The sequence below is a fragment of the Sus scrofa genome, chromosome 13 (assembly GCF_054392235.1).
Source record: "Sus scrofa isolate SSC_HxYL_T2T_F1_AM1 chromosome 13, Sscrofa_HxYL_maternal_Yorkshire_Landrace_v2.0, whole genome shotgun sequence".
NCBI classification, from domain to species: domain Eukaryota; kingdom Metazoa; phylum Chordata; class Mammalia; order Artiodactyla; family Suidae; genus Sus; species Sus scrofa.
In genome coordinates this window covers 155,329,894-155,342,560 of record NC_139395.1, presented here as the reverse complement: position 1 = coordinate 155,342,560, position 12,667 = coordinate 155,329,894, and the positions used below count along the sequence as shown (strand labels likewise).

Sequence of the window (12,667 nt, the reverse complement as noted above, 5' to 3'; positions counted from 1 at the left end):
CCTGGCCATTAAACCATCCATGTCTCTGTCACTGACTCTGGGCTCTTCAGTCATGAAGCTGGGTAGGCACAGGGCTTGCAGACCTGCGGGATGCAGCCTAACACTAAGGTTTGTTTCTGTATTCCAGAGATTCAGCTCAGAATCCTGAGGTGTGTCTGGGAACTGGTGTAAAAGTAATTTCTATATGTGTATTTTCCAAGTTACCAAGACCATCCCCATTTTGTCATCTGGCATTTCCATTAGCTGTGGTGCAGGTCACAGATGAGGCTCAGGTCTGATGTTGCTGTGGCTGTGGTATAGGCTGGCAGCTGTAGCTTTGATTGGACCCCTAGCCTGGGAACCTCCATATGCCACAAGTGCGGGCCTGAAAAGCACAAAAAAAAAAAACCCAATGCTTCTTAAACTAGCAACATCAACATCACTTGGAAATGTAATTTGCAATAAACACAGCTCAATCAATGGGGAAGAAAAAATAAACTAGAAAAAAAATAATATCACACCTACATATGTGTAAGTTCAAACTAAGTTATCAAAAGACAACAGTAGGAATTTCTGTCGTGGCTCAGTGGTAAAGAACCAGACTAGTATCCATGAGGATGTGGGTTTGGTCCCTGGCCTCTCTCAGTGGGTTAAGGATCCAGCAGTGCTGTGAGCTGTGGTGTAGGTTGCAGATGTGGCTAGCATCTGGTGTTGCTGTGGCTGTGGTGTAGCCTGGGAACTTCCATATGCTGTGGGTGTGGCCCAAAAAGACAAAAAAAAAAAAAAAGTAGAGGAGATTATCTTTATTTATTTTTTGGGGGGTGTAAAGGAAAAAATATAGCTTTATTGCTTTGCCAGGCAAGGGGGCCACAGCACGTTAGTGCCTTAAAGACTGTGCCCCTGAGGAGATTACCTTTATACCACGGGGTAGGGAATAACCTGTTTGCCCCTGGAAACCTCCCATTTCCTAGAGCCCTGATGATGTCCCTATCTCCTAGTCCCTTAAAATCCCTTTACTCCTCTCCCCTAGGGCAGAAGGTGTATTTAGAGTATGAGCTCTCTCTTTTCCATTCCTTGATCAAGGGATAAAGTTTCTGGCATTCACTACTGAAACTGGTTTCATTTGATTGGCATTTGCAACTCCAGGCAAAGGACCCACTGAAGGTTCACCCACCTGTTGGGGATCTGCAACAAAATAAGAAAACCACTAGATGAATGTAGCACTAATGCTGTAGTGACCTACATAAGCAAACCAAAAAAATTTTTTTTGTCTTTTGTCCTTTTTAGGGCCGCATCCACGCATGTGGAGGTTCCCAGGCTAGAGGTCTATTCGGAGCTGTAGCCACCAGCCTACGCCACAGCCACAGTAACGCCGGATTTTTAACCCACTGAGCGAGGTCAGGGATCAAACCCTCAACCTCATGGTTCCTAGTTGGATTCTTTTCCGCTGCACCACAGCGGGAACTCCACAAACCACAATTTAAACCTATAAATGCTTCAAGGTTACAAAATAAAAATGCTAAAGGCAACCAACAACAATTAAGCTTTAAGCTGCAGCCAGTTAATAATTAATTTCTTTACTTTTTTCCCATCTTTTTTCTCTAAAAGCCTCTCCCTAGTCTCTTGTTGGTGAAAGTTTCCTAACCACTTCTGGTTTGGTGTTGCCTGTTTTTTTTTTTGTTTTTTTTTTTTTGTCTTTTTAGGACTGCATCCACAGCATATGGAGGCTTCCAGGTTAGGGGTCTAATCAGACAAAACTGTAACCACCGGCCTTCACCACAGCCACAGCAATGCCAGTTCTGAGCCATGACTGTGACCTGTACCACAGCTCATGGCAGCGCCGAATCCTTAATCCACTGAGCGAGGCCAGGGATCAAACCCGTAACCTCATGGTTCTTAGATTCATTAACCACTGAGCCACAATGGGAGCTCATGGTGTTGCCTGTTTGGAATCAAATTTTGCTCAAGTAAATCCTTTCTTTTATTATATATATATATACATATACATATATATGTGTGTATATATATATATATATATATTTTTTTTTTTTTTTGGCCTTTTTTTAGGGCTGTATCTGCAGCATAAGGAAGTTTCCAGGCTAGGGGTCCTAATCAGAGATGCAACTGCCAGCCTATACCACAGCCACAACAACTAGGGATCTCAGCTGCGTCTGTGACCTGTGCCGTAGCTTGAGGCAGCACTGGATCCTAGTAGTGCCAGGGATCAAACCTGCATCCTCATGGATACTAGTTGGGTTCGTAACCCACTGAGCCACAACGGGAACTCCATAAACTCTTAATTTTTAATATGCCTCCGTGTCTTTACAAATTTGTTAACAAAACAAATGGGTGACAAATTGGTAAAAAATATATAAAATATCTAAATCTGGGAGTTCTCTGATGGCCTAGCAGGTTGAGGCTCCTGCATTCTCACCACTGTGGCTCTGGTTGCTCCTCTGCAGTGTAGGTTCAAACCCTGGCCCAGGAATTCCCACATACTGCCTGTGTGGCAAAAAACAAACAAACAAAAAACCTAACAAGGGACTAATGTCTAGAATATTTAAGGAACTTATAGAAAGTGTTGCAGAAACTTGGCCTCTGTCCATCGATGCCGAATAGAAATACAGAAACAGAGTTTTGAGGGAAAGAGGAAAAAAATAGCTTTATTGGAGTTCTCCTCATGGCTCAGAGGTTAACGAACCCGACTAGTATCCATAAGGACATGGGTTCAATCCGCAGCCTCGCTCAGTGGTTTAAGGATCCAGCGTTGCCCTGAGCTGTGGTTTAAGTCGAAGATGCAGCTCAGATCCAGCGTTGCTGTGGCTCTGGCCTGGGCCGGTGGCTACAGCTCCAATTCGACCCCTAGCCTGGAAACCTCCATATGCTTCGGGTGCAGCCCTAAAAAGATAAAAAGAGAAAAAAAAAAAATAGCTTTATTGCTTTGCCAGGCAAAAGAGGCCATAGCAGGCTGATACCCTAAAGGTTGTGCCCTCTTTTGGGAGAGAATAAGAAGTGGTTTTAGAGTTTGGGAGTAGAAAATAGGGACACAGGTAAGGAGCAGGGTGGATGAAAGCTTCCATTCATCTTTGGAGTTGGTGTTTAGTGGTCCCAGGACTTGTTCTGGTGGTCCTCCTCTCCGGTTTTCATTTGGTGGGGGATTTCGTTCTGCAGGAGAACTCAAAGATACTGTTAGGTTTATTCCCTGAAGAGGAGCCAGGACCCTGCCCCAAGGCTGCACTGGTGTTTCTTGACTGTTCCTCCCTTGTCTCTGCATCCCCTCCCTTCCCGGATTAGCAACTGTTTGAACCTACCCTTTGGAACGCAGGCAAGGTCATGGAGGCAGAAGCTTATTCTCTAAAAACAAGAAATGGGGGACACTGAAATGTTTGTATGCCCAGGAGCTCCACAGGGCCCTGCTCGGTATCAAAAGTAACAGTAAGAGAATAGCAACTCCAGTAGAAAAATGGAGAATCGATAGAAACAAGCAATGTATACAAGTGTTAGGTAGCTAGTCAGGCATGAGCAGGTCCCATCCCATCCTGACCTGAGTCATCTTTCTCTTTCCCTTCCTTACCTTGACACAGACCAGAACACACCCAGAGCCCCTCCCTGTTGTGGTTAAGGACCGCTCACTTCTCAGCCTTATCAGGCCCAAACAGAAGGTCAGAAAAACTGAGCTGGGCTCTCCAAACTGCCAGCAATAGTTGTTGCATGCCCATCAAGATCTAAGAGCTCCCAAATGACCCAGGTTCATTACACCTTATTTATTGTGAGTTAGCGTTTTGGTTTTTGCCCACTTCACCTAGTGGGTTTCTGCTTGGGCACTTATGGGTGAAGCACCTGCACGGAAGGAGGAAGTTATATAACCTAAAGTTAAATAGTGCAGGACACAGAACATTTTGCCATTACCCTAGAAACTCAATGGGGGGCTACTTCTGGTTTCCAGCCAGATTGCCCACTCTCTTCTTTTGGGGAACTTCTTTAGCTTGGTTTGCTCAATAAAATTTCAGCTGCTTGAGTCTGTTCTATTTCTATGTCTTTTATTTGAATTCTTTCTTTTGGGGGACAAGAAATGAGGAATTGTAAGAGAAGCAGAAATACTCAAGCAACTTGTTTGTTTCTCTACTTATTTAACACAGGAGAATAGGTAGACTCTATAGAAGAGACAACTCAAGGTCAACACTCACAAGAAGTGTTCCAGAGTACTAATCATAAAAATGAAAAATAAAACACAATGAGGTATCACTTGACTCCCATTAGACTGAAATTAGAAAACTGGATATTAGAGTTCCCCTCATGGCACAGTGGAAATGAATCCGACTAGGAACCATGAGGTTGCGGGTTTGATCCTTGGCCTTGCTCAGTGGGTTAAGGATCTGTCATTGCCATGAGCTGTGGTGTAGGTTGCAGACACGGCTTGGATCTGGCATTGCTGTGGCTGTGGCGTGAGCCAGCGGCTACAGCTCCAACTGGACCCCTAGCCTGGGAACCTCCATATGCCTCAGGTGCAGCCCTAAAAAGACCAAAAAAAAAAAAAAAAAGAAAATTGGATATTGCAAAGTACTGATGAGTATATAGGAATCCTTGGGAATGGGACTAGTCCTGATAGGGATGGAGTAGGCACAGGTGGTTGTAGAAGTCCCAATAAAGGACCACAGATAACCGAGGGAAACTTAGGGGACATTGGGAGATCACTGTAAGTAAATAAATTGCTCCAGAAACCCATCAGAACTAGGTAGGCTTGCTTGACTGGTGAAGTGTGAGAATTGCCTCAGGTCGTTGGGTGGGGGATGAGATTAGGCCTGCATTCAGATTCAGACCAAGGGCAAGAGTTTGAGGACCGCCCTTCTGCTGATTTGAATACACACCTTACCGAATACCAAGGAGGAGCTGCCACTCCCAGAAAGAAAGAGGCGGGCTTTTCCAACCCCCACTCCCCTTGGAGGATAAAACTGTAGCCCACCAGATCTTGGGGCAGAGTTTCCTTGCCTGCTCACTGGAGTCTCTCACAAGTGTCCTATCCTAATAAATCTATTTCTTGCCTATCACTTTGTCTTTTGCTGAATTCCTTCTGTGCATAAAGAACATAAAGGCATAAAGAACCTGAATCTCAGTAAGTCCAGACATCGGGTGAGTGCTAATTTAAAATGTGGGTTCAAGTCCCAATCTGGGTTTAGGCTGGGTTCAAGTCCAGCACATGGGTTGAAGTCCCAATCTATTTTGGCTGGTTTCAGGCCGTTAGTGCTATCAGTTTCAGTCCTTCTATTTTGAAAGGCACTAAGTCAGTATCCAGTTAATTTAAGAATAGGTGCGGAGTTTCCATCCTGACTCTGGTAACGAAACTGACTGGTATCCATGAGGATTTGGGTTCAATCCTTAGCCTTGCTCAGTGGGTTAGGGATCTGGCATTGCCGTGAGCTGTGGTATAGGTTGCAGTTGATGCTCAGATCAGCCGTTGCTGTAGCTGTGGCATAGGCCAGCAACTACAGCTCTTGATTTGACCCCTGGCTTGGGAACTTACATATGCCATGGGTGTGGCTCTAAAAAAAATATCAAAATAGCATGAGTAGTAGAAAAAAGTCCAAAAGAAAAGAGATACATAGCCCAATACAATTTGCATAAATTTAAAGAAAGGGAACAAAAACAAAATATGTGTAAGAACACAGACGTGTGAAATGATTTGCCTTAAAACAGAATGGTTGCCTCTGAGGAGAGGCAAGTGGGGCTAGAGAGTGGAGATAAATGCAAATAAAGGGCCCTTGCAGAGGCCAGTGGTGGTAAGGCATTCACAGAGGAGGATGTCAATGAAAATAATCAACAATCTATAATAAGAAAAAGTATTTTATTTGAGCCAAACTAAGGACTAGCTCAGAAGCTGGCTTTCTAGATTACTCTGAGAAACTGCTCCAGAGAAGCAGGGTTTCCAGAACAGTTTTATATCTTGTCAGAACAAAGAACATTGGAGTTTCCTGGTGGCTCAGCTGGATAAGGATCCAGCATTGTCACTGCTGTAGCTTGGATTCAATCCCTAGTTGGAATTTATGCATGCCATGGGTGTGGCCAAAAAACCCAAAACACAAAGAACAATAAACGAGTCAAGGATACACTTCAAAGAAACACACATACAGCAAGTCTGCTTGGCCTTGCACCTGGGAAAGGAATCTTAACATCAAAGAAGTCCCAGCAGGCGTTCCCATTATGGTGCAACGGAAACAATCCAACTAGTATCCATGAGGATGCTGGTTCAACCCCTGACCTTGCTGAGGGGATTAAGGATCTGGTGTTGCCATGAGCTGTGGTGTAGGTCACACACTCAGCTCAGATCCCTCATTGCTGTGGCTGTGGCTTAGGCTGGCAGTTGTAGCTCCAATTTGACCCCAGGCCTAGGAAACTCTATGTGCCTCGGGTTCAGCCCTAAAAACAAGTCCCAGGAGTTCCTATCATGACTCAGTGGTTAACGAATCTGACTAGGAACCATGAGGTTGCAGGTTCGATCCCTGGCCTCAGTGGTTAAGAATCCGGCGTTGCTGTGAGCTGTGGGGTGGGTCGCAGATGCAGCTCGGATCCCGCGTTGCTGTGGCTGTGGTGTAGGCCGGCGGCTACAGCTCCAATTAGACCCCTAGCCTGGGAACCTCCATATGCCGTGGGTACTGCCCTACAAAAGACAAAAACAAAAAACAAGTCCCAGCATTGGAGTCTTAGGAAGAGAGGCATTTCATCTTTAATTTTAACATGGACGTTCTTCACGCTTGGCCAGTGTGTGCTTTTCTGTAATAATTAAAGCAGATGAACAATGTATGTTTCATAGGCCACAAACAGGCTATTTAAGTTAACATAAATTGTGAGTTAAATCATGTATAAGCCAGAATGACTTTCCTACATCTCAATGTGTGAAAGTTTCTTTTATCAAGGACAATTAAGTCAATCATCTGCACCTGAAAAACCAAGGAAACCTATGCTAGTTGGATTCCTTTACATGCAGTTGGGAAAACACTGCTTTATGGGATAGAAATTTAAATTTTTCTTTATTTTTTTTGGCCTCACCCAAGGCATGCATAAGTTCTTGGGCAGGGATCAAACCCAATCAACCAGAGACAACTCAGATCCTTAACCCATGGTACCACAGCGTTCCTGCCCCATGAATTTAATTACTTAATGTTCTCTTTTACCACATTTTTAGGTGGTGTGGAAAGGTTTTGTTTTTGGAAAGTTTTATTCTAAGGATTTAGGCCATGTCTTTGCTTTTAAGTAAATACAGTTGTAACCAAGTAGCACCCTGTGGGTCTTCTGGGCAAAAAAGCACTTCTGTGTCCCCCATTTCTTGTTTCAGGAAATGGGCCTCATTCAGCCTCCATGGCCTTCCCTGAGTTCCAAGGGGCAGGATCAGTTGCTGATCAGGGAAGGAAGGGGGTGCAAATACCAGGAAGGTGTTGAAACAGTAATAGTGCAGTCTTGGGGCAGGATCCTGATTCCCTCTCAAGGGATACACGTAATGATGTATCTTACACACCTAAGAGAAAAGTTATATATTCCTTATGCTTCTTTTAGAAATAGATACTTTAAAAAGTGAACAGCTTGGAGCCCTTCTTTGTGCTTCTCCCTCCTTGGATTGCACCCTAAACACAATCACCTGTAAACTAAAGATTAGGCACCATGAGTACAATTGCCTGTTGGTTAAAAACTATTTGCACACGATGTTTTTCAGGAACATTCTTAGTTCTAAACTCTGATCAATAAGCACTTTTCTCAAGGTATTGGGTTATTTTAGCAACAAACCCACCACAAGGTCATGCTGAGGTCTCCTGGTGCCAGCTTTGATGACTAAATTCCCCCAAAGAAAGAAGAATGCATGTTTGCCCCAACTCTGATTCTTATCTGAAACCCTGTTTTTCTCCTTTTAGACTACAAAACTCCCTGCAATTCTTCCCGAGGAGCACAATCTTTAGGGCATTAGCCCCATGTGGCCTCCTTTGCCTGGCAAAGCAATAAAAGCCATCTTTTTCTCCTTCACCCAAAACTCTGTCTCCACATTTCTATTTGGCACTGGTGGACAGAGGCCAAGTTTTGCCAATGCACTCACTATGTCTTAAAGAGATATTGTGACTTTAGGGAAGATGTGGTCATCTTGTCATACTCATTGGTCCAACATAAAGGCTTATTAGTCAGACAGATTATTCCCCAAAGCTTTATTCTGCCCTGTTCTGCCAGGAATCTAGAAGTACTTTTTCTTTTTCCTTAGAGAAAGATCTCTCTTATTTTAAATAAGCAGAGAAACAAAAAAGAGAGAAAATGTTGTTTGAGCAGATTTTCTCTTTTACTACTGTCCGATAACTCTTATATTGGCACTGATCATTCTTAATAGAGAAGTTAGATTTTTTTTTTTTCTCTTCTTTTTATGGCCACACCAGAGCATATGGAAGTTCCCAGGCTAGGGGTTGAATTGAGCTGCAGCTGCCGGCCTACACCACAGCCACAGCAACACGGGATCCGAGCCATATCTGCAACCTACATCACATCTACAACCCACGCAGCAGCTTGCCACAATGCCGGATCCTTAACCCACTGAGCCTCAATGGGAACTCCCCTAGAAGCCAGATTTTTTTTAAGTTGGTCACTTAGAGTGAATAATCAGTTGAAATGTCAACATAATCTTCAGCTACAATACATTCCATATTTGTAGGAGTTGAATTTGTGAACCATCATTCAACTTTCACAGTAGTTATGAAATTGAGCAGTACTTTTGCAGGGCCACCCAGGTACAAAAGTCTTTCCAAATCCCATTTCTAGCTTGTAGGAAAAAGGCTTCAGCGTCCTGGACCTTCCCTGAATCCCAAAGGACATTCAAATAGTTAGTGATTAGAACAATAGAGTTACTGGGCTTCCAGTTCCTCTAGAAAGGATATACATAACAACTTGATTACAATACCTCTGAGTTCTATTACAGGAAGTAAGGCCCCCACCCAGGGGAGGATGGTAACTTCAGGCCCAGTACAAGTACACAGACCCCACACTGGCTGGAGCCTGTAGGTAGAGAAGAGATAAGAGATTCCTGGAACACCACCCAAGTTACCTCAATACCGACCAATCAGAAGAAAGTCACACATACCTCAGCTCTCCCCACAAATTTGCCTCTAAAAGCTTTTGTGAAACCCATGGGGAGTTCAGGTCTTTTGAGCATGAGCTGCCCATTCTCTTTGCTTGGCCCTGCAAAAAGCCTTTGTCGGCTGGAAACTGATGTTTTGTCTGGCACTCATGGTGCATCTGGCACTCAAACTTGGGCTTGATAACAGTTAAATTTATTATCTTTATTTATAGGTGAGAAAATTGAGGTTTAGAGATTTGTTCAAAGTCCTATAACTTGTGACATCCCTGAATCTCCACATCTCCTAAGGTCTGTGCTCTATCTACTGTCTCAGTTCATTTGTCTAAAGGCAAGGAGAATATTTCTCATTTTAAAATGCATCATTGTTCTGTATTTAATTGTGCAACTGAACTTTGTGTCTAGGACATGAGCAAGGAAGAAATGAGAAAGACATATCTAAGAGAGTTTAGGCAGTCAAGAGAATTGTGATAAGCTACAGACATAACTTACAGACCAAAAGACCGAAACAGCCTTTCTGCAACTGAGGAAAGATTTTTCTTGCCCACTGCCCTTCCCTGCTTCAGTGAAGAGAGGATACTTTCAGTGACCATACCTGTGACTTTCTCAGGGTAAGGCCTCAGGCAAATGCATTGCACAGCAGCTTGTGGCATCACCCACGCTTCCTTTAGCCTGCTGTGTTCAAGAAACCCTTGGTTGCCTCCCTGAGCACTGTGGGTCGTACACTCTTTCAACAACTCTTCTTCAGGATGGAATATTCTCCTGCCCTTGAATAAAAAAACCAAAGGATATTCCTTTTCAAAGTGAAATGTATAGTCATTTATATCCAGCTACTTACCTGTCTTCTTATTTCAGAACAGTACAGCCAACCCACACATGTCAGTTACTTTTTCTTCTGCCTTTTAATTTATGAATATGTAAGCTCTCAGATCAACTATTGATTTTTACATGAACATCATGCTCTAGTTTTCTTACCCAGCCTGAATGCCTTTATGAAACTGACTACACTTATGACGTGAACCTAGCCAGACCCCAGATTGGAACTTGAACCCACAGTTTTGTTTTTTGGGTTTTTTTTTTTTTTTTTTGTCTTTTTCTAGGGCAGCACCTGTGGCATATGTACGTTCCCAGGCTAGGGGTCTAATCAGAGCTGCAGCCATGGCAACACCAGATCCAAGCCACATCTTCAACCTACACCACAGCTCACAGCAATGCCAGATCCTTAACCCACTGAGCAAGGCCAGGGATCGAACCTGTGTCCTCATGGATGCTAGTCAGGTTCATTAACCACTGAGCCACAGCGGGAACTCCAACCCCAGTTTTTAAATTAGAATCACTCACCCAGTGTCTGGACTTATGAGATTCAGGTTCTTTGTGCCTCAGCACAGAAGGAATTCAGTGAGAGACAAAGTGATAGGCAAGAAATAGATTTATTAAGATAAGATGCTTGGGAGAGAAGCAAGTAGGCAGGCAAGGAGGCTCTGCCTCGAGGTTTAGGTGGGCTACAGTTTTATAATCTGAGGGAAGTGGGGACTGGGAAAACACTGCCTCTTCCTTGCTTTTTTTTTTGCTTTTATCTTTTTAGGGCCGCACCCAAGGGATATGGAGGTTCCCAGGCTAGGGGTCAATTCGGAGCCTACGCCACAGCCACAACAATGCCAAATCCCAACCACATCTGTGAACTACACCACAGCTCACAGCAGCGCGGGATCCTTAACCCACTGAGTGAGGCCAGGGATCAAACCCTCTTCTTCATCCATACTAGTCGGGTTTGTTACCTTGCCTCTTCCTCTTTCCTTGAGTAGATGTCAGGCTTACATCATTAGCTCCTCCTTCGTACCCAGTAAGAGAGTATTTGACCCTATGAGGTCAAACTAGGACTGTCTTGGTGCGTATTCAAATCAGCAGAAGGGTGGTAACATATGCTAAAATATGTTGTATCATCTCAGGTTTCTGTATAAAGAGGGTCTCCTCTTTTGGAATGTCATCTTTCTCTTAAATTCCTGCCCTTAGTCCCAAGGGTCATTGTATTGCTGAACTTGAATGCAGGCCTCATTTATCTTTCACTTAATGACCTGAGGCATATCTCACCAAGCCTGCTTTTTCTGATGGCTTTCTTTTTTTGTTCGTTTTCTTGTTTTTTGTTTTAGGGCTGTATCCGTGGCATATGGAAATTCCCAGGCAAGGGGTTGAATCTGAGCTGCAGCAGCTGGCCTACGCCACAGCCATAGCAATGTAAGATGTAACCCACTGAGCGAGGCCAGGGACCAAACCTGCATCCCCATGGATCCTAGTTGGGTTCATTAACTGCTGAGCCATGACGGGAACTCCTGATGGCTTTCTTGAGCAATTGTTAATTTACTGTGGTCTCCCAAAGTTCCTTAAATTTCCCTCTCTATCTATAGTCCCCTATTGGGACTTCTACAACTATCTGTGTAACTGTCTATCCTACTCCATCCCTATTGTTTAGACTTGTGGGATAGCTTTGGTTCAAGGAAAAGTAGGCGTATAAAACATTGTAATTTAATGTTTCCCATTCTATCCCTAGAAACATGTCAATAACTCTCATCCCCCAAGAAAAACACAATAATTTTAGAGAGCTTAAAACCAAGCAGGGCCCTGTAGGGCTCCTAGGCATACAAACATTTCAGTGTCCCCCATTTCTTGTTTTTAGAGAATAAGCTTCTGCCTCCATGACCATGCCTGCGTTCCAAAGGGCAGGTTCAAACAGTTGCTAATCCGGGAAGGGAGGGGATGCAGAGACAAGGGAGGAATAGTCAAGAAACACCAGTGCAGCCTTGGGGCAGGGTCCTGGCTCCTCTTCAGGGAATAAACCTAACAGTATCTTTGAGTTCTCCTGCAGAACGAAATCCCCCACCAAATGAAAACCGGAGAGGAGGACCACCAGAACAAGTCCTGGGACCACTAAACACCAACTCCAAAGATGAATGGAAGCTTTCATTCACCCTGCTCCTTACCTGTGTCCCTATTTTCTACTCCCAAACTCTAAAACCACTTCTTAATCTCTCCCAAGGGAGAGCGCAGTTTTTAAGGCATTAGCCTGCTATGGTCTCCTTTGCCTGGCAAAGCAACAAACCTGTTTTGTTTTTTTTTTCCTCCTTTGCCCTAAACGCTATCTCTGTGTTCTTATTTGGCACCAGTGGACAGAGGCTGAGTTTCAACAATAAGCGGTAATGAGACATTAAATTCATAGTGGAGACTAAATAATGAAGGATTGGACTCAACCATCTGTTTCATAGAGGCAACTCTGAGGTTAATTTGTATGAAGTTCTCACCAATTCCAACTTTAACCAGCAGCATTTAACCCTGGCACTGTTTGTTGTTACTATAACTGCTAGGTTAGCAGGCATCACGTGTTGCAATAGTGACTGTAATGGACTTTTCCTAATAGAATGAATATATTATTGAATGGTGCTGTGAAAACTTGAACTACAAATGGTACCAAGCAGGCATTCTGTGGACGAGATGACAGCAGTGGTGATGTAATAAGCTAAGGAAATACTTTCTAAAATCTCTCTATAATAAAGGGATTCTTAGTTATTTTGAATGCTTAACTAACCCCAGCTG

General features: G+C 43.7%; 1 protein-coding gene across 4 annotated transcripts in view; it reads left to right on the top strand.

Moving 5' to 3' along the window:
• Window positions 1-12,667, top strand: part of CFAP91 (cilia and flagella associated protein 91) — a 163,714-nt gene that overhangs the window by 18,252 nt on the left and 132,795 nt on the right. The gene's annotated exons all lie outside the window — the stretch shown is intronic.